At 42.8% G+C, this 20,108-nt stretch overlaps 1 protein-coding gene across 1 annotated transcript in view; it reads right to left on the bottom strand.

The window, feature by feature from the left end:
* The window catches only part of HTR1F (5-hydroxytryptamine receptor 1F), a 108,274-nt gene extending 88,794 nt beyond the window's left edge, over positions 1 to 19,480 (bottom strand). The window contains exon 1 of the mRNA XM_064643180.1: positions 18,928 to 19,480. The gene's annotated coding sequence lies outside the window, so the exon portion shown is untranslated. The remainder of the gene's footprint in view (positions 1 to 18,927) is intronic.
* Between the last annotated feature and the right edge of the window lie 628 nt (positions 19,481 to 20,108).

Genomic DNA, 20,108 nt, shown 5'->3' with positions numbered 1-20,108 from the left:
TAATCTAAAGGTATTTATGGTCTAAAGGTGTTTTCTTTTGCAAGGCTGGAGGAGGGAAGTGAAATAGAAATGAGATGGTAACTGTGGAATTACAGTTGGACTGAGCATCCTACTGAACCTTATTCTGGTTTCGGACTTCCTCAAGCTTCCACATAATCTGTTTTATAGATCAGTAAATGAGTGAAGCTTTTCTCTCCTCTTTAAAATCTGGAGGGGAACACATTCATTTTCCTGCTTTTGAAGGCTTGTCTACAAGGTCAAGTTATGAGAATGTGTGGTTTTATTTGAAATTTTTTGCAGAGCGACCAATAGCCAAGATTGGTCATTTCTAATTACCCTTTTAAATCTGTGCAACAATGTATCTTTGACTCCACAGCACCCCACCAAAGGTTAGTCTCACGATGCTCTCTCTCTCCTTGTGGGTCTGGTGGCCATTTGTTGTGGGCTTTCCTCTCCCTCACAGAGGTTAGAAGTCGTCATATAAGAAGTTCTGGGAATGCTGAGACTGGAGAGCAGTACAGACTCAAAAGTCTGCTGTATCATTCACATGTCTTTTGGAAAACTATGCCCATTTTTGAGTTGTTGGCAGCCAGCAGGGAAGGATGCAGTGAGATCCCATCATCACCATGGGGGTGCTGCTGTCTGCATGTGCCATCACATGGACAGGTGGCAGGAACAGGTAGCTGCCCATGTCATTTTGGACAAAGGAGGATAAAATCTAAGGGGTAGTTTTTGTGAGCTCTGCCTGCACCAAATGGACTTCCAACAGCTCAGTTTCTGGGCTCAGATAATCAGTATTCATTTTTAGGAATGGATGTGATGCGGGATGAGGGTATATAACAATGGCATAAGAGTGAATAGCCCCCAGCCATGTTTTAGGCCCTTTTTGCAGCCCCCTTTCCCCCTGGCTGGAGCCCTGTGGCTAGGCAGGGCCAGACATTCTGCTGCTTTCCTGGGAAACATATTCTATCCTCTGCTTATTGACTGATTTGTGATGGTTTTTTTCTAGCTGGGCAAAATAGAAGTTCTCCTGGCAAGTGCAGAGGAATGTGTTTTTGGAAGATTGAAAGAATAGAAGTTGTGCTTGTGGCAGGGCCAGAGGTAGTGGAGCAAGATTTGTTCACTGTACAGTGGCTGTGGCAGCAAGAGACAGCTTTTTACCTGGGTGAAAGGGATGTTCAGAGGCACTTTACACAGCTGGTGATGCTGCACCTGTGTGTAAGTGTGAAGCCTGGTGGATCATAAGTGCCTTGTCTTCCTAATTTTCACATACAAGTTGTCCAGTGCTTCTGCAGAAGGGGAGGACACTACATTCACAGCATGGAAGGCTACTGAACTCAGATCAACAATAAATTGCACATAAGCACTGCAGCTTTAGGGCCTGAAACACAAACCCTGTCAGAAATGGCACAACCATCTAATTGTGTGTAGCAGTGTCTTGTGAAAAACTACTTAAAACTGTCAAATCAATTCTGACTTTTGCTCTTCCTCTCAGAAGAAAGTGTGGTGTTCCATTTGCTTCCTAGAAGCTTCACTTTTTCCTCTTGGTGCTGAAGAAAAGCAAGAGACTTTTGCATGCAGGAGGGAAGATGATGGTCTCAGCATTCACTGCTGAGTGATGCACAACCTGTGCATCAGCCTCTGAGAGGCAGAGCTTCATTCAGGAAGGCTACAGGGTAACCATATGGTACCAAAATATTTTCCAATTTCTGTGCCATCTTCGAAAGCTGTTTTTCCATGTCCCTGCCTATTACAACCCTCTTTTTTTCCCTTTTCTTTTTTTTTTCCCCCTTCAAATTTGTTTTATCCTCTCCTCTTTCTACAAGGCCTTCCCTCACTTTATTCTCCTCCTTTTCTAGTCCCTGGCCAGACTTCAGGTTCTTATATGTTCTGCCATTCCTTTTCCAGTTCCTGGCCTAGAAATCTGTCAGGTGTGCTGGAATGTTGGTGGAACAGAACTGGAGCAGTGGTGCAGTAGGGGAAGGAGTTAAAACTGAAGACTGGGAAGCTTTGAAATAGAACACAATAGTTATTGTGCTAATTTTTATCTCCATAGCAACAGTAATGTGATGCAGTTTCCCTTAGTCCTGGAATTCCCCTCCTATGGTCTCTTCCTGGGCTGAGCTGACCTCTGGCTCAGCTTGGAGACCAGCACTGGCACAGGGACTTGGAGAGTGTCTGTATGGCTTGGAATTGGTGGAAGGGCAGTTGGGAAATTGAGGAGAGTTGGAGAAATAAGCAGTAACCTTGTGCATCTCTGTGGACTTCCCTTACTGGTGTGGGACAGATTAAATCAGGAGGTTTGCAGCTGGTGCACTAGGCAGCAAATATTCTGTTGGAAGGCTTCTTGCAGAGGTCCTGTGAGGATGAGAGGTCAGCGTTACTTTTATAGGTGAGCCCTCAGAGAGACACTCTTGCCTTTGAATGTATTATCCTATTATCCTTGAAATCTGATTTTAGGTCATCTGAAGGTCTGCTCAAATTGCATAGCAAAAACCAGACTTTTGCACTATAATTTCTGAAATCACTAATAGTGTGAGACCATGGTTAATGCAAATTGAATATCTTAAAATCCATATGCATCTTTAAATATCTTACTTTGGGTAATTATATCTCAAAAAGGTAAAGATAGCTGAAAGCTCAGAGCATCCTTCAAACAGTAAAACAAACTGCTATCTCAATTGCTTTTTCTCCTATACCTGATATCTTGGTAACCACACTTGCATTATAATAAGCTTGGGGTTTTTTTAACCCTCGTGGTACCATCATACTGAGTGAGAAAATGTGGTTAGCTGGGAGGAAGGAGGTTTTTTGATATTCCACAAATGCAAGTGTCCCAAGGTGTATATTTCACTGCTTAACACTGTTGTGCCACGTGGACAATGCCAGAGGGCAAACTTTGAAAAGAAGCACCAAGAGAGAGAAGAAAATGTTAGCAAATGCTGTTGTGACAGATGGTGAGATGGTAGGCTGTTCTCAGATGGAAACATGTTGAAGAGCTTTACTTCTCCAGTCTGGACAGCTTCTTGAGAACAGGCTGGGGGCAAAAGCATCCATAAAAGCCTCAGGATGGCTTTAATCTGTGAACTGTAACTGCCAGCAGAAAAAAGTCAGCTCTCAGCTCTCTAGGCAGCTGTAGTAGCTGAAAGTGTTCAGTGAGCAGTGCTGGATGTCCATGAAGATCTGTCTGGAGTCCTGGCTGGAATTCATTGTGCCTTGGCTGAGAAACACTAGTGCTGTCCACAAAACACGGGGAATGCAGCGATGATCTTCCTGGCAAACCACCAGCAAGGTCTGGAGCCAAACCAGCACCTACTGGGAGCTTTTTCTGTCAAGGGGCCTTGACTTAGCTTGCAGTGGTGGGGTATCCAGCTGCTCCCTTCTCAGCTACTGGCACTGCTGGATGTTATTACCAGGTCTGAACTACTCTGGCAGTTAGAGCTGAGCACAGAGCTGTTCCTTTGAGTAGGTCTCTGCTAGGATTCCTCAGGTTTTGACTCAGATGAGGTCTTGAGAAAGGCATGTAGTTCTGCAGCTGGAACACACCCAGCGACGCATTTAAAGCGGGAGTGACACACAGGTACATCAGGGGAACAGTGAGCTGCCAGGTAAACTGAGGGTGCAGCGAAGGAAAGCTGCAGGAAAGTTAACTGAAAACACAGGACTGCTTTCTCTGCCAGCTGACTCTGAAGATAAAGTGATGGCATTTTCAAGCAAGCGTTCCACTTCACCAAAAGTATATACTTACATAGCCTACAGGCACTTCAATTTAAAAAAAATTAAAATATTAAAAAAAGGAGTAACTCTAAGCATATCTGACTTCCTCCACTTCCTTCTGTCCATCCCTTCTCCCATCTTTCATAGCCTTAATATCCAAATTAGAGACCTTCCTTTCCCCACATATTCAGAGCCTATTGCCTACATGTGAATTTGCAGAGCACTGAGTGGGCTTAATGTACCATCAGGCTGGAACGTGTGAGGAGCTAATTCTGGGATGCACGAGTACAGGAATTGTCATGGGAACACAGCCTATAATCAAGAAGGATAAAAATTCCAGTAGGAAACCAGGCTATGGTAGGCTTCCGTCACGTTGCTCAAAACAACCTCATGATAATGATTTTGCAATTATCTCAAAGGAGACACCACACTGTGGAAATCCCTGACAAAGCAAATCACCAGTAATTAATAAAAGGGGGCACTTCAAAAGAGTAATTTCTTACAGTTGCACAAAGGCATAAAACTGTCTTTTTTCTAGACCATTAATGAGGAAAAAAAAGTAATTTGGGCAGTTTCCCTCTGCCTGAAACTCTGTTAATCTACATTGTTATAACTCTGCTAATATACATAGTTAAAAATACATTTTCTCACTTTTTTTTTTTCTTTTAAGTGGCAAAAAGGGTGGTTTCAACCAGCCTACCACATAGCCAGATACTACTATTTTAATCCAATTTTCTTGGGAAGAAACAGCTACAAGGTGGTGTTGTCTGCCAGTCCCCATGAGTTCCCGTTGAACTCATTGCCCAGTTTCAAACAACCTGCAGAGAGATCAAGACACATTTGATGAAAACGTGCTGCCAAGTAGACACAAGGCAAGCCCCTGTTAGTGGAAAGGCCACAGCATGTGTTCAACTTATTATTAGACATTAGAGAATCTGTACGAGGGAACAGAAGGACTGAAAACTTTTTTAAGAAAAAAAAAAACTACAGAAAGCAAGCTTCAGAAGTTTTTCCCTGCTCAGATAACTTGTTGGGAGTTGCTGTACTAAGCTCTATGATATAAGACCTCTTAATTTCTTTTAATTCCAATCTGTGCAGGGCCTCCTGATAATTGAAGTGTCAACGTTTCAGTGATGAAAAGCCACACTGAAAAAAATCAATGTTCAGTTGACACTGCTGCTTGCAGGGGAGGTGGAAAGGTCCTGTGAAGGTCTGCAGAACCAGCTGTGAAAGCCTTCTGTCAGCTCAGTGGGAGGGGAGAGCTGTAAGACTGAACCACCCCTTGCAGTTCTTGTCCTTTAAACTTATGGATGGCTGTAGATAAAATCAGAGGCACATCTCTTATGTGGAGGCCTCCAGAACTGCATGTCCTGCTTAAAACTCATTTGCAGATATATTGCCTGTTTCCATACCAAGAGAACAGACTATGTATTATAAACTCGCTCACAAAAATGGCTTGCTGTCTTCCCTTACAGCATTCATAAACTATGTCCATAAATACTCCAAAGTAGCTGCTAATAGCCTAGATTGTGATTCTGACTGCATAACAGATAAGTAATTTCAAATTATGAAAATTAGCTACTTACATAATTCGATTTATTCTGTTATAGTCTCTGTGAGGGTTTAATCATGGTGCCTTATCCCCAGCTCTGCTGCTGCTGAACTGACAGTATGTTGTCTGATTCAGAACAGTCTAGTGAGAGTGCTGGGGTGGTATGAGGGAAAAACAGGTAGATGATATAACAGGAGTTATGTTTCAGTCTCTCACTTGTAATTATTCCATCTCTTTCTCATTATCTGTGTCTATCCTATTGCATTTTGATTTAGCAGTCTCCTTAAGCTCACGTGTAACGTGTGTATTTACATTTTAAATACAACTTTTACTGGAATGCCTAGTTCAGACTTGATCTTTTGCAATCCATTAATGAGTCCTCTGCCTCAGAAATTACTTTTCTGTTTCCCCACTCCAGACAAGAAGGCACTATCCCAGAGTCCAGACCAGCCACTGCCCCTTGCTAAGGGAAGATGCACTCACTTGCAGATGCTGGCATGGAACACGTTCTGCAGGGTGAGATGGGCTCTGTGCCCATCAGTTAGAGGAACCAGGCAAGGGAGGAAGCTCCAGAACCAGCCTATGTGAGGCTGGAGGGTAGCAGCAGCTTTCCTACCTCCATTAGTTTGGTTTCCTCAAACCAAGCACAGTGCAAGGAGGAGAGGCTTCTCAGACAGTGTGGTCCAGACCTTGTTCTCCAAAACAAGCACTCCTGCCTTCAAAACTTCCTGACAACAAGCATAAAGGGATGGTAGTGGCTCATGTGTGTGCCTGGGAGGAGGCAAGTTCACAGTAGGACCACTCTGTTCAAATAAGGATTTGCTGTTTTTCACAGGGCACACAGCCCCATGTCACAGGGGTGGGGTACAGCCTCCCTCTTATCAGAGAGAATCTCAATCTGAGGAGCAGAGACTGCCCTAGGAATATTTTTTATCTTCTCAATTTATTTGTTAATGTGCTTCCTTAGTTTCTGATGAGGACTCTTCCTGACCTCCCACTGGCTCCTGCAGTCACATAGATAAAACAGGGTAAAAAACAGACAAGCATTTGCACACAAAAACATTTTGTCTGGGCAAGGGGTACTTAGAGGTAACTTGGAATCTAAATTGCAAAAAAACTTAAGGGATAAGAGTAGCTAGTTGGATAACCTTCCAGAAGGCAGAAACATCTTTTGAATTGCCTCTTTAGCTCCCTCCTTTACCTCATTATCATCTCTTTGATCTAAATTGAATTGACTCCAAGCCAGTTTATTGCAATGTATGAGCTGCTCCCCTGTAGATGCTGGAGATGAGGCTCTTGCCTGAAAGCTCAGAGTGACACTGTTCACTCTCAAAGGCACAGAAACAGAGGTGAGAACAGATTCTTGTAGTTCCCTCCACTACTGAGACGGCAGAAAAACTGATTCTCACTTTTAGGATAAGTTTTAGAAGTAGGTGACAATGGCAAAGAAAGGAAGAAAGGTATTTTTCTCCCCTTCTTTTCCCCTCTCCACCCTTGATCCAAACTACCTTCTCTTCACTGGCTGGGAGGTAGCTGTGTCTGAGAAGGAGAACAGTTCTGCCCAAAGGGTCCCTCCACCCCTCCAGGATATTTCCTTGCTGCAACTCAGCTCTTCCTGAGATGGCAAAGTAAGAAGAGAAGATTCTGGAGAAAAGAGACAGGGTGACAAAGTCTTTCTTACGGAAAGCAAGAGCAATACTTCTTGATCCTTAATCTCCTTGATTCCTACAACTCTTTAAAGGGCAGGACATCCAGCAATAGCACTCGACAGGTGTTGATCCAAAAGATTTGTAACAGGAAACATGAAGGGTATGATCTGTTCTCATTATCACAGAAAGAAGCTTTCTGTTTCAGTCAGAATGAACAAGCCTTTTATTTCCTGCCTTCTTTTATTACTTCACCAATTTATTAAAATCTTTATTTTTATATTCTTAATATCCCTGCAATGCTTTAACTTCTTATGTCAGTGACTCATACCTACAGCTGAACAAGAGCAAACCTCTTCATACAAATGGTTTAATTTTCAGGCTGACCATGTAATTTTATCATTCTTCAAATGATCTGTGCTTCTCTAGATTAAATGAATGAGTTTCCAGAAAGTAAATGTGTTTGGGCTCAACAAACAAAGCTTTATGTCAGGTTACTGCCAAAGAAGTCTGCACAATATTGTATCAATAAAAAAATGAGAAAGGAAGAATAACATAGTCACAGGTGTACTGCACATTAGATATGCAGAAAAGGCATCAATAAATTGTGTCATTGCATAAGCAGTTCTCCCAATAACAGTTAAGGGAACAAAGAAGTTGGCCACACCTAGGAAAAGTGCTGCTTTTATGAGAAGAATTGGCAGTAAAAAGGTCAGAATCACATTTCTAAGTGAAGTCCTGAAGTTTCCAGTGCTCCTTCCTGGGTGAACGGTGCTTCATCCTATATGTACTTTCGACACATCTCTCTGTCAGCCTACCTTTAACTTAGGCTCTGTGCTGCTGCAATGAATTTCAATCCAGATTCCTGTGCCACTTCCACCAAGGTACCTCACAGATTTATGAGAGAAGTAAAGATATATGTAGTGTTCCCTCGCTTTTTTCCTTACATGTGTCTTTGATTTCAGCAGACAAATGCATCCAGGTCAGAAAAATAGTTGCTTTGTCATCTCTCTGCATTGAAAGTCCTTTTTGATTCTGTTTTTTCCACAGAAAAAATTCTGGCCGAATCTGGTTCTCTAGTATTTCATAAAGAGCTTTTTTCTTATGACTTTTTTGATGGATCAGAGATGAGCAATTTCTAAAAAACGAGGCGGAGCTCCTTTTGACTGTTCAAGCTGATTAGGTGTGTTGCAATGGTCCTGGTAACTGTGCAGACAGTCCCCAGTTTATCCTCACCACACACATCTGAGCAGCCAGTCAGCATCATTGCTGTGTTACTTGGGAAAGTGAGAGGCGAACTCCCTGACCCAGTTACATCATCCCCAGCTTTGTCCATAGGCAGAGGTCTGCCTCTCTCTCTCTCTGAGTCAATAAAATGAATGGAATAGCCACATTTCCACCTTACAGACCGTATGGGGACATGCAGTAAAATCCAGGTGATACTGCAGTAGTGGTGACCACGTGAGACTTTAAAGGAAGAGAAGCATCTCTGTAGGTCTGCAGTGGAAAGCATTTTCCAAAGAGAATCAGGAATCATCCTGCTCTTTATCCATCCCTGCCTCAGAATATGTCCTAATACAGCAGATACAGATATTCTTACAAGAGATTTACATGGATGCAAAACAGACCCTGTGCTTCTAGTGTATTGTTTTCCCCATTTATCATGTGTTGCATCAACTAGTCTTCACAAATACGTCCCGAGAAAGAAGAATTTAATGGGATTTTCTGCAAGTGGGTACTGAAAAGGAATGATCCTCTCTTTATGTGGATATAAATCAAATCCCTTGGTTTTTTTTCTATACACTCTTATTCCAGCAGAGGTCAGCTCTGCCTGTGCTGGGGAAAAGTGAAGCAGTTCGAAGTGTGGGGTACCTGTGCACAGAGCAACACAAAGTGCTGCTCTTTTCCTACTGTCCCCTCACAGCACCAATCAAAGCCCATTTCAGGCCTTCCTCTCAAATGGAGAAAAGAAGTGCTTTGAGCCAGGCCATCTGTATCTTCAGGATTGCCATAAAAGCTGGTTAGGGAGCTGTCCTTGCTGCTGCTCTGTGGCTCCAAGCCTGTAACGTGCAGGGGAGCCAGAGAGTGTGGTCCTTTGTGAGGTTAAAGCTGCTGCACGATGAGAAACCCCCAGAGAGCAAGAAGTTGTGTCTGGATTGTGCTTTGCAATTACTGAACTATTAGGGAAACAGAAATACTGCCGTCCCGTCGCAACTATCTTCTACTGCATCAAAACTGCTAAAAAAAAAAAAGAAAAAAAGAAAGGTCTCTGTGCTTAATAATGTTTGGTCAAAGTTTGTTTGGGCAAAACTGTCTGGGTGTGTTCATAAACAATTTTACTGCTTTTTAAATGGCATAATTCTGGGGGGGGTGTGTATGGACCACTACAAGTTTCCTCACCCCCATCAGTTACAGTTGTCCTTTAACATTAGCTCTTCAGAACATAAACATTTTGATGCCAAAGGCAAAATGTGTTGAGAAAACTCTGTAGTTCTACTCTTTGGTTTAGTGCCCCTCAGTTAACATTTTTTATTTTCCATTTTTCAGTGTCAACACGTGTTTCACATTTTGCTCCTAAACAAAATTCTCTTACTGAGTCACTGTCGTTAGAGGGCTGCTCTTTTGAGTGACAGATCCTCCCACTCTTCTTTCTTCCCCTCCTCTTTGGTTTCACAGCCTAGCCTTTGCCTTATGCATTTCCCTTTTCTCACCAGTACCCAAGGAGGAAACAGTGTTTAAATATTCAGAGGTTCATGGCAGAATGCTGTATTATACAGCACTGAAAACGTGCAAGACACATTTACTCTCTTTTATTTTTGGAGATTAAATTATTGCTACATTCAGAATTTTTGTTAATTGTCATTAATGATTGACACACTTTACAGACTTTTGAAGCTAGAAATTAATGACTGCTTTTCTGAAATTAAATGTCATGCCTTAGACAGAAATCTTTCATGTAACCAGTGATGTGTGCCATTGAGACAGCAGCTGCTTCTGAAGGATAATGTCTAAAAAATCCCAAAGAGCCTCACTGTAAAACTAATGCCAGGTTTTGCTAATTAATATTTTTCACCCTTTCCTGGTACCTTTTTTGAATTTAGCTTCTTAATACTAAAAAAACAGGTGACGTTTCAGTCCATCTATGAACCCCCTTTTCTTTGTCCTGTTAGGGAGATTTAATAGTTTGAAATGGCTGAACTGAGTAAATGTGGTTTGCCTATTTCTTATGTGTAGCTATATACAACAAGAAATGAGTGCCATTTGTTTAACAAACTACCAGGAGAGCCAGTAAGTAATTTCAGTGCAAGATCAAGGATAGGGCTAATGAGCAGCAGGCTTGAGAATAACCGAGAACTGAGAGAATGCCTGAGAACTGAGAAAAGAAACACAAACCCACCAGAAAGAGGTAATTAAGGTATACCATCATAGTGATTATCTGTGTGCAGTTGTGCTGCCCAGCTGCAGCCTTTTGGAGTGTCAGATGAATGTCAGTGAAAGCAAGTAGGGCTATTTTTCATCTTAGTGCTTGTTTCTCCTGATGGCATTATCTGTTACAGGTCAAGCAGCTACAGATGACAGCTTAATAGGTCATCTTAAAAGCAAGATATGCACCCAGAGCTGTTGCTGCTGATTAAAGATCACATATCTAAGTGCAGAGATGACACTCTTGGCTTTTGGGTGACTGCAGTGGATTTAGAATTCCAGTGTGAATATCAGATTGTGTCACAATACCACACACACAGAGCTCAGAATGGCGCTCACTGGAGACCCTGCAACGACTTCACCAAAGAGCAAGTAATTTTCTGGAAAACTGTCAGCATTTGGGAGGCTCCCATTCTTTACCCAACACTTACAGGGGCTGGTTGCCACTACAGTTGTGAGCAGGTTCCACGCTTGCACCCTCTTTACTTGTCTTTCTTCAGTAGCTGTACTCAAATATAGGGTTTTTTTCTAGGTCAAATTTGTCTTTACGGACAGTTCAAATCACCACCACTGACTTTTGTGCCAAAAACTAATGGAGCTGCTCATCTTGCAACAGCAATTGCATCATTTTATCATCTGTCTAGAGGTAGCTGGCTTGCCTTGGGCTGAGGAGAGCCTTACCTGTTTTCCCCAAGAAGAAAACTTGCTAGGCCATTGTCAAAATCTGAAATGCAAACAAAAATCCTGAACCAAGAATATCTGAAACAAACAGAAAAGAAGCCTCTGTTGCTGAGAGATCCCTGCTCCCTAGCTGAAGTGTGGCTGGTGCCCACAATATTCCATTTAGAGCGGCGTGAAAGGACAGCTGGGCCCACACTGCATGGCATTTAGCACAGATCCATGTGTCTGAGAGATATCACCACTGTTTTTTAGAGGTTTTATGGTTCAAAGTACCTAAACTGACATGAGGGCTGAGCCAGTGGCATGGTAGTTTGATAGTCTAATACCAAAGGGGAGATAACTCACGTGTCCTTGGACATGGCGTGAAGGTTTGTGAGACCTTAGGGGCAGAAGATCTGCTGAAAGTGTGCTGGAAAACACTATGCAGGACAGAAAGATCCCAGTCTGGATATGATCTTGGCTTATTTGAAATGGTCTTCTCAACAAGTCATCTCTAAATCCACACCTGACCTTAGTCTTGGAGGACTCTGAGGGGTTTGCTCCATAACAGGGTCCAAACAAACTAAAAATGATACAGTTTGGATGATCAGGAGACAGGGAGGTAACAGCAAATCAAAGTGATAGTGTAGGCAGAGATGCTCATTATTAATAGAAAATGATTGTTTGTTCTAGATATAAACATCCTAAAATATTAATTGAAAAAGAAAAAAAAAGCCAACCCCCTGTAATCACACAAGGCTTTTGGTCTAGATGAAAAGAAACATATTTTGTCTTTTCCAAAACAGCAGGGGCCCTTTTTGCCACTGGCAACTGTCAAGTCTTCAGGTAATTTCATAATAAGACCTGCAGTACAGTCTTTGAGAAAAGTGAGGCTTGGCTGGAAGAAAAAAATTAAAAGCCTTCAGTAAAAGGTAGAGCGTGAATGAGCTTGATTTATGACCCTCATGTAAGAAATCTTTGTGCAAAAGAGACGGTAATGATGCCATTATGCTGGGCAAGCCCAATGCAGGAGATTGTTTATGTAGATACAAGCATTAGAGAGGACAGGATGGAAGTCATTTCCCCAGGAAAGAAATCAACAGCCTCAAATGCATCTTTTACAGAGACCAAAATGCTATCAGACTTTCAAAGTTTGGCTTCTCTGTTTTCTTGAGCAGATAATTGCATTATTTGCTTGTTTTCTCTGGTACCTTTGAATTTTTTTCTGTGTGCTTTTTCGCTCCTGGCTGCTCCCTTGGGTGGCCCCTGGCCTTGGTTCATCCCCCTCACTGTGCTGGGGCTGTCACTGGGTCCCATCACTGGCCCTTGGCTCTGCCTGCCCATGCTGGGCTGTGTCCCCTCAATGAGACAGTGCCTGCACTGGGGTCACCTTGGCTCCCATCACGTCCCCCCTTGCAGGAGGCTCTCTCTGTAGCTCTCTCTGTTCCCCACACACACAGGTTCAGGATGTGGATGGCTGTGGAGCAGTTTTTCAAGAAGGATCCAAAGGTTACATCATCTGGACATGGATCAGCTCTGTGAGATGGCTGATGTACCCTGGGAAGTGCATCTCTGCCTGGTCAGTCATTTCCACTGTTCTATTTGCACTCTTGGTTGCTCCTGCCCGAGTGCCCTTGATACTCATTCTATTTATCTGCGCCTCTTAAAACAACTTTGAATTCCAACCCAGTTGTTCCACCCATTTGCATTCCTCCTCGACTTTTTATCACCTGCACGTTTGCAAAGTGTACAGGTTATTCCCTCAGCTCAGCTGTTAATGAATAATTAAACACTAATTTGTATCAAACTATTAATTAAAACATGATACCTGGGAGTGCCTCCTGAACAGTCACAAGTGGTGTAAGCTTTGTAACTTGACAATAGTTGTTATAATGAGCTGTTAAGACCTATTTTCTGATTAAAGTTTTCCAGACAGTGATACGTACTCCTCCTAGTATTTTCACCCAAGACACACTTATTGCTTTGTGTCTGTGGCAATGCTAGAAGCTTGTGCTGTATTTACCAGGATTTATTATAACACCAATTGGAGGAAGATGCTGTAATAGCTGACTGAGCTGCCTCTGTAAGCAACACAGATGTGGCCCAAATTTGCCAGCATCCTCTAGTGGTTGAGTTACCAATAAACCACGGCCTGATATCTCCCCCAAAGATCATCTTTTGATCATAGGCCTCTCTGTTTCAGTTTTCTCTTTTGGTTTTAGAGCACCCCCTTCTCATCAGTGACTCAGTGAACCACAGTCATCGCAGTGAGATAACAAACTTGTACTCCGTGGGCTCCATCCCTGCCTACTGCAGTGGTTTCTCCAAGCCAGGCTGATCTTTTATAATCTGGCACAAAGCTAAGGATAAGAAAATGAGTATTGATAGCTACTTTTTTTCCCCCCATATTGAATTTAGAGACAATCTTACCCTTAGTATATGTAAACTGAATGGATTTAATGCTATCGAATCAACAGTGCTAGGTAATGGAATGTTTCTTTTCTCCCAGAGGAAGGATCACTCTTCTTCAGCAAATGATCCAATTATGGCCCACATGTATGCATCTAGAGACTAACAAATGTAGTTTTAACACAAAGAAATCATCTGCATTACAATTTGAAAATGCTTGTTTTTCATATATTACAGCAGCCCTACATTAACTGTCATGCACACTGGCTTCTGGATTGAGGGAAAAACAACAGCCACAATGATTATTGCTGCCCACACAGGAAGTTTTCCAGTCAGGGCAGTGTCAGTGTTTCCATGTGAGTGCAACCAGTAGCAATCCAGGAAGTCAAAACCCAGGAAACTCAAACAGCAGGGGATGAGGAAAGATCGACTGCCTGAAAAGCAGCTGCTGTGAGGCAAGGAGAACAGTGGGACTGGGAGAAAGAGGAAGGAGAGAAGGTGCAAGGTGATGCTGAAGTCATGTTTTGCTGCTGACCATAGGAGTGATTCACTGAACACCATGTCCTCTGTCAGAGGTAGGAAGCAATAAGAAGAGAACATTTGGCATTCCTGTCCATGAAAAGATCCAAGCCAACTGTTCTGCTCGTTCAGCTGCTGCAGAAATCAGCTACAGAAAGCTTTAGGAAGAAAGTGGGAACAAGGAATGAAACTTGATTAAAGTGAACTTTTACTTCCACTACTGTGAAAAAGGGGCAAGAGGAATCTGACTGTTGTCTTTTTGACCATAATTGTTATTGCAGACAGGACTATGCAGTTAACAGGTACAGTAATTCAAAGCTCTCAAATTCTATTTTGAAGGTCAAAAGTTTCTAAAATTGTCACATTTTTGATTGTGACTTATGGCAGCAGAGTTCAGAAGTTCTCCTCAAATCAGGAGAAGCTGCCAAATACAACCATGCTTCAATAGGTACAAAGTACCCTTTGGAAGAATTCCATCAAATTATAATCACCTCTCATTACTGCATAAGCAGTGGCTCTTGTGGGTGAGGTAGCCAGTTCCAGCCCTTCTCACCTAGTCTGTCAAAAATATACATACTGGATCAGACATTTTTGTGATTATTGGTTTTTGTTTCTGCTTTTCTCTCCTCTTTCTCCACCAAGTCATATTCCCAATGTTCCTTCATGGTTCATTGCAATATTTTGTTCATTCACATGGGGTTTATATTGGCTTCCATGAAATTAATATCTGTATATACAAGTAGATAGCAAGATCACCTTAGCCTCTCTGTGCACATTGCAGGCAACTTATTAGCAGGATTGTCACCATTAAATCCAATATTCCCCATGGTGGAGAATGACTCTTTAAAAGTTTAGCACTTAAGGCATAAAGGTTGTGTTTGCACATGAGCCAGCTCAATGGATGACTCTTTTTGGATGTTCTTGCCATCAAACCGTTCTGTTTTCCACCATCAACAAAAATCAAGTTCAGTCAAAGCCTAAAAAAGTTACTCCTTCATTTAATGTAGCGCAGTAATGGTTTCTTACAAAATACAACTAATTAGGCACAAAATTCTAGGAAAAATAAGGAAAAAAACTGATTTAGGCAGCCATTTTATCACTTTGATAAGCCTTATCTTAAATTTGGGGGTGCTTGCCACTCAAAACTTTCAAAACTCAGCTTGCATTTTGACAAGAAGACAAAATGCTTAAACATAGTCAGCGAGGCTACTTGCTCATATGCTGATGGACTTTTTCGAATCCTCTCATTTTTTGAAGAAACCAGTGACGTGGGAGTCCTTAGGTTGGGCTTTTTGTGGTGCTGAGCAGCTGATGCTTCGTGGTGGACTATTTAAAACCAGAGATCCTGCCTTTAGTTTTGTGCTTTCTACCTCTCCCCTGCAGAAAACCTGCAAACCCCCACACACGGATGCACAGCTGTAAGAGTAAAACCCAGCTTCATAGCTCTTCTACTTCCAAGTAAGCCTCCCAAATTACCATGTGATACACTCCTAGTGTAGGCAAGGGAAACTCAGAAGTGTTTAATCACTTCTAAGGATGCCTAGGTCTGCATATTTTACTGTGCTCCCATGTGCTTTTCTTCCTCCACGAACTGCAGGAGAACTGATGACATAAAGAGAGAGTGGAGGAAATGACCATAAATTCCATTCTCTTTTCTCCATTACTAATTTGTAAGATGAACCATCAAGAAAATAACACTTGAAATTCAATATATATAATATACATTCCCAGCATTTTCTGAAATGTGCCCTGGTTTTAATTAAAATGTGAAGTATATGCACTGAAGGACTTGTTTCTCTGCCAGGGGCAACTTTCCCACCGTAGACATCAAATGCCAACTGAAAAAATACTTTGTTTAGTCCTTGGATTGAATATTCTCCAACTCTATTACATTTGGAAATATAGCATAGTAGCAGAGAGCAACATTATAACTGACATATATAATTAGTTTATAAAAAAGTATAACCAGGGGACATGGTTTGATAGAATCACTTTTTCACACAATAGTTGCAGAATAATAGATCACACTGATCCTTTTTCTAAATGGTATGACAAAGTAAATGAGCATTTGTATAAAAATGCCATAACAGTTGAAGCTTGAATGAGAGAGTCAGCAACCTTTGTTTGTGCTCATAAATTACCTTGTAGATGAAAATGTAACATTAAAAAAAACCAAAAGGCATCCAAAGCCAAGAGACACAACCCATCAAATACTGAAATGCATTAGATTGTGCACCTCACGTTAATCACTTGAGATCCTAAAGTACAAATTGCCTCCAGCAGTTTCTAAAGTTATATCACAGGTTAAATGGACACCCACAGATAGAGATTAGTCATTTAAAAGACAAAGGTATAAAAACTGATTTCAACTACTAAAGCTGTCTTACAAATCATTTTTTCTTGCAGTTTTGAAGCTATGCCTTTTTTTCCCCCGTGTTTCTGGGTGAGGGGCTGTTACCAGGGCAAGCTACTGAATCTGGCAGTATATAAGGCTTTTTCCAATTAATACTTTAAACGAAATCATGCAAAAAGGTGTTACCCTTTCAGATCCAATAAATTCAGTTGTCACCTCTAACAGCCGTGCATTAGTAAGTTATTAAAGATATCTGAATTTCAATCACTTATGCTGTCTCAAACACTAAAACAGTGGTATGTCATCCTCAGGTGTGGAATTAGCACAAAATGCCACGAACCCCTGAGAGATGTCCTGTTCAGCATGAGCCCCTTTTTGACTGTAACCCCAGCTCAAAAGGGCTCTTGGTACTGAAAAGTCAGATACTACAAGCAGTGAGTGACTCCTGCCTGAGTGTATTCTGATAGCCCTTTTATTTGCTGCCTGGATGAAAAGCCAGGTAATTTGGAGCTCACAAAGGGGAAGGAAGAAAGAAGGAGGAAATATGTAAGGAAACTTGCTTATTTGCAGGTTTCACTGAAGGCTGTAAGAGCTGTAGAGTACAAAACTTCTGGGAAAAATACTCCCCCCCCACCATCAGAGGCTTGATTAATACCTTCTTAAGAGAGCAGGATTTCTGACTTACCTCAAAGTCTGTTTTATTTATTGCATTAACATTTCACAGTGGCTTGGAGCTAATTTACCTGGACACTCCAAGTACTTCAGTCTCCACAAGCAGAAAGAAGAAACTTTCAGATTATGACAGGCTTGGTGGAATTCTGGACTTGGCAGAAATCACACCGAAGAGAGAAGGTGGGAATGGCAATTCTGAAGAGGCAGAGGTACCAAGAGCAGCCTACTTATAGTACCTAAAACCAACTTGATGCAATTGTTCACAAAGTAATATTCCTTGGAGTGACTAATGCTTTGAAGCAGTGCTGCTGACCAGTCACTTAACCCTTCATGTCCCACATGCAAGGAAAACAACCCCCCTACTTCTATATTCCTGTTTCATGCAACACTGCAAAAAGTGAAGTGTGCAGTGTCAGCACACAGCAGTTTTTATGATCACGAGCAAAGATCGTATTTTTTTTTTTTAGCTCCTAAGCAAAATACTTGTCTTCCAGGTCAACAGATCTTAGTAGTTAAGAGACTGAAAATAACAAACAAATACATGCTTTTTATACCGTTTTCAACACTAACAAGACAGAGAATGGACGAACATAAGTTTTTCAAAGATTAATTCAGAGATGTAATCACAGCAAGCAGCAGTTCAGAGCAGAGGCACATGCCAGGCGCCTTGAAAAGCACGTGGGGTTCTGTCACTCTGCTTTGACTCCTGAGACCAGTTTCCAAGTCCCTAAATTATGTGCCCAACAGTCAATGTTGCAAATCTCTCCTCCTTTTTTTTCCTTTCCCCTGCGTTCTTCGTAGTCCCCCGTGGCTCAAAAACTCAAGTCACAAGTCCTGTGCTTGAAAAATATCAGGCTGGCTTGTGTGCCTGTGCAGGTTCATATGCACATGCATGTGTGGGTAGGTAGCTCAATACATGATTTCTTTCCCGAGAAGTCAAAAAAATCAGTGAAGAGCAACAAAGTCCACACTGACCTGAGTTTTTCCTGAGTCAGATTTGGCAGTTTAGCTCGTATTTTACAGCAAAGTTCTGGTCAGTAATTTTTACCAACCATGCATACTCTCATTTTTTCTTGTTTTATGAGAATAAGACAGTCTTTTCTCCATGCATACTGACATCTCAGTGAGATATTTTTCTTAGATAAATATCTGCTGTATCAATACTCCGACAAGAAGAACAGTAGAGAACAGAAATCTCTGTGAAATTATAATATCTAACAAAGCAAAGACATATGATCTCCTAAAGTTGGTTTTCATAATGTGCAGAAAGCCTGGAGTTGCCCAGTCTCATAAAGCATCCAACTAGTACAGTAACTGTATAAAATTAATAACCTTGCAAACAAAAGCTCTCTGGATTATGAACCTGTACAAATTGAGTGAACTGCACAAATCACAGCATGCTTCCATCACTGAAAAAGAAACTAAATATTTACAGAGCTAAGAAATACCACTCGATTTGGTTTGGGTGACTTTCTTTTGCAGAATCCTCAAGTTGAATTAGGATGAAAACAGAAGACAGTTCACTTGTTAACACCATAAAGAGATTCAAAGCCTGCTTGGAATTTCAGATGGGAATGCCAGCATACAAAATCAATCGGTGTATGGGATTGCATGTGTGTAGCATACACACATCTTTGCTGTATTAGACAGCATCGGCAAAAATTAAACTAAGGAAAAGCAAACTCAAGGGAATGCTGCCACAGGAAATCTCATCTACGTTCAGGTTGATAAAACAAACGAACATTGTTTGCAAGGCTGGTATGAACTAGGAAGGTTTTCATTCCTCAGTCCAACTTTAGGCAAAAGCAGAAACAGAGTCCTCCTCTGCTCCAAACCGTATTTCAAGTTCTCCGGCAGCACAAGATAAAGCTAATTAACGAAAACCAAAGGATGACGAAATGAAGCCAGATAAGCCATAAATATCTACATGTATAAGCACACAGCAAGCAAGATAATGAAAAGTTAGCCAGATTTACCGTTTTAATTGTCCAAGTGGGTGGTTTGTTTGGGTTTGGGGGTTTTTTTTGGTGGGTTTTTTTGTGGGTGGGGGGGAAACGTCGGGAGCTGCTTTCACGAGGACTCCTCCATACGCATCCACACCGCGGCGGGCGCCGGCTCCGGCGCGGAGAGCGAAGCGTTTCCCTCCGCAGCCGCCCAAAATAAGACAAGAAAAACACGGCGAAGGGGGCGGGGAGGCGGCAGCCGGGTGGGCAAACCCGGGCGCCTCCCCGAGCGCTGCCCTGCCCTGCCCTGCCCGGCGGAGCAGCCCCGCCACTTGCGGGAGCCGCCGGGGCGGGGCAGGGGCGGGCACCGGGATGATGCCCGGGATGATGCCCGGCGCTGCTCCGCCCGCGCTGCCCGCGGCTCTCCCGGGAGATGCCCGGAGATGCGCGGACCTGCCGCTCCGGCGCGATGTGCGGGCAGCGGCAGCGGTGCCGTGCGGGGGCTGCCCCGCGCTTGTGCCGCCTCCTCCCCGGCTCCCCCGAGCCGGACGCGGGCTGGGAGGAGCCCTGCGAGAGTCCTCCGGGGTGGGGGGAGCCCTGGTTTATCCTAAATTGGGTGGGAAGGCGGCTGCTGCTGCTGCCTAGTCGTTGTCTTTTCAGTCTCTGCCTGGTGAGGGGGGTGAAGGGGAAGGTCTGTTTCAAGCACCGGGCTTATGTGGGATTTTGGAGCTTCGCAGGTGTGCGCTAGTTAGCGGGTGAAGCTGTCAGCCTCCTCCAAAACGTTACGACCGGGCTGTGAGGGAGAGGTGCCAGGGCGCATGTAAAGTGGTGCAGAGGTGGAAAAGCGTGTGCTCAGTTCTTCTGCAGAGAAAAGGTGCAGCTGTCAGAGGCATGTATTTGGACCAGCAGAATCTGAAGTGGGGGATACCTTGCTGAGGAGCTTAGACATGCCTGGGGGGTAACTGAGCTGCTGTCCCTAGGGTGAACCCCAGGTTCTTCTGAACCCAACAGTAGCAGACCTACTCAATGCCTTTTTCCTCCCTCTTCTCGACACTCAGCCCTGGGCCTCCACACTCAACAGGTCTCAGTAGTTGCTTTTAGCCCATCCTCTGAGAAGGCTGAGTACCACCCAGATAAACTATCTGCAAGCAATGCTTTGAGCTTTTCTATTTATACAAGTGTTTGTCTTTGAAGCTAACCAAAACACGTTTCAG

The sequence above is a fragment of the Pseudopipra pipra genome, chromosome 2 (genome assembly GCF_036250125.1).
Source record: "Pseudopipra pipra isolate bDixPip1 chromosome 2, bDixPip1.hap1, whole genome shotgun sequence".
NCBI lineage: Eukaryota > Metazoa > Chordata > Aves > Passeriformes > Pipridae > Pseudopipra > Pseudopipra pipra.
The sequence above is the reverse complement of the archived record's forward strand: the minus strand, read 5'-3'. Positions and strand labels throughout refer to the sequence as shown.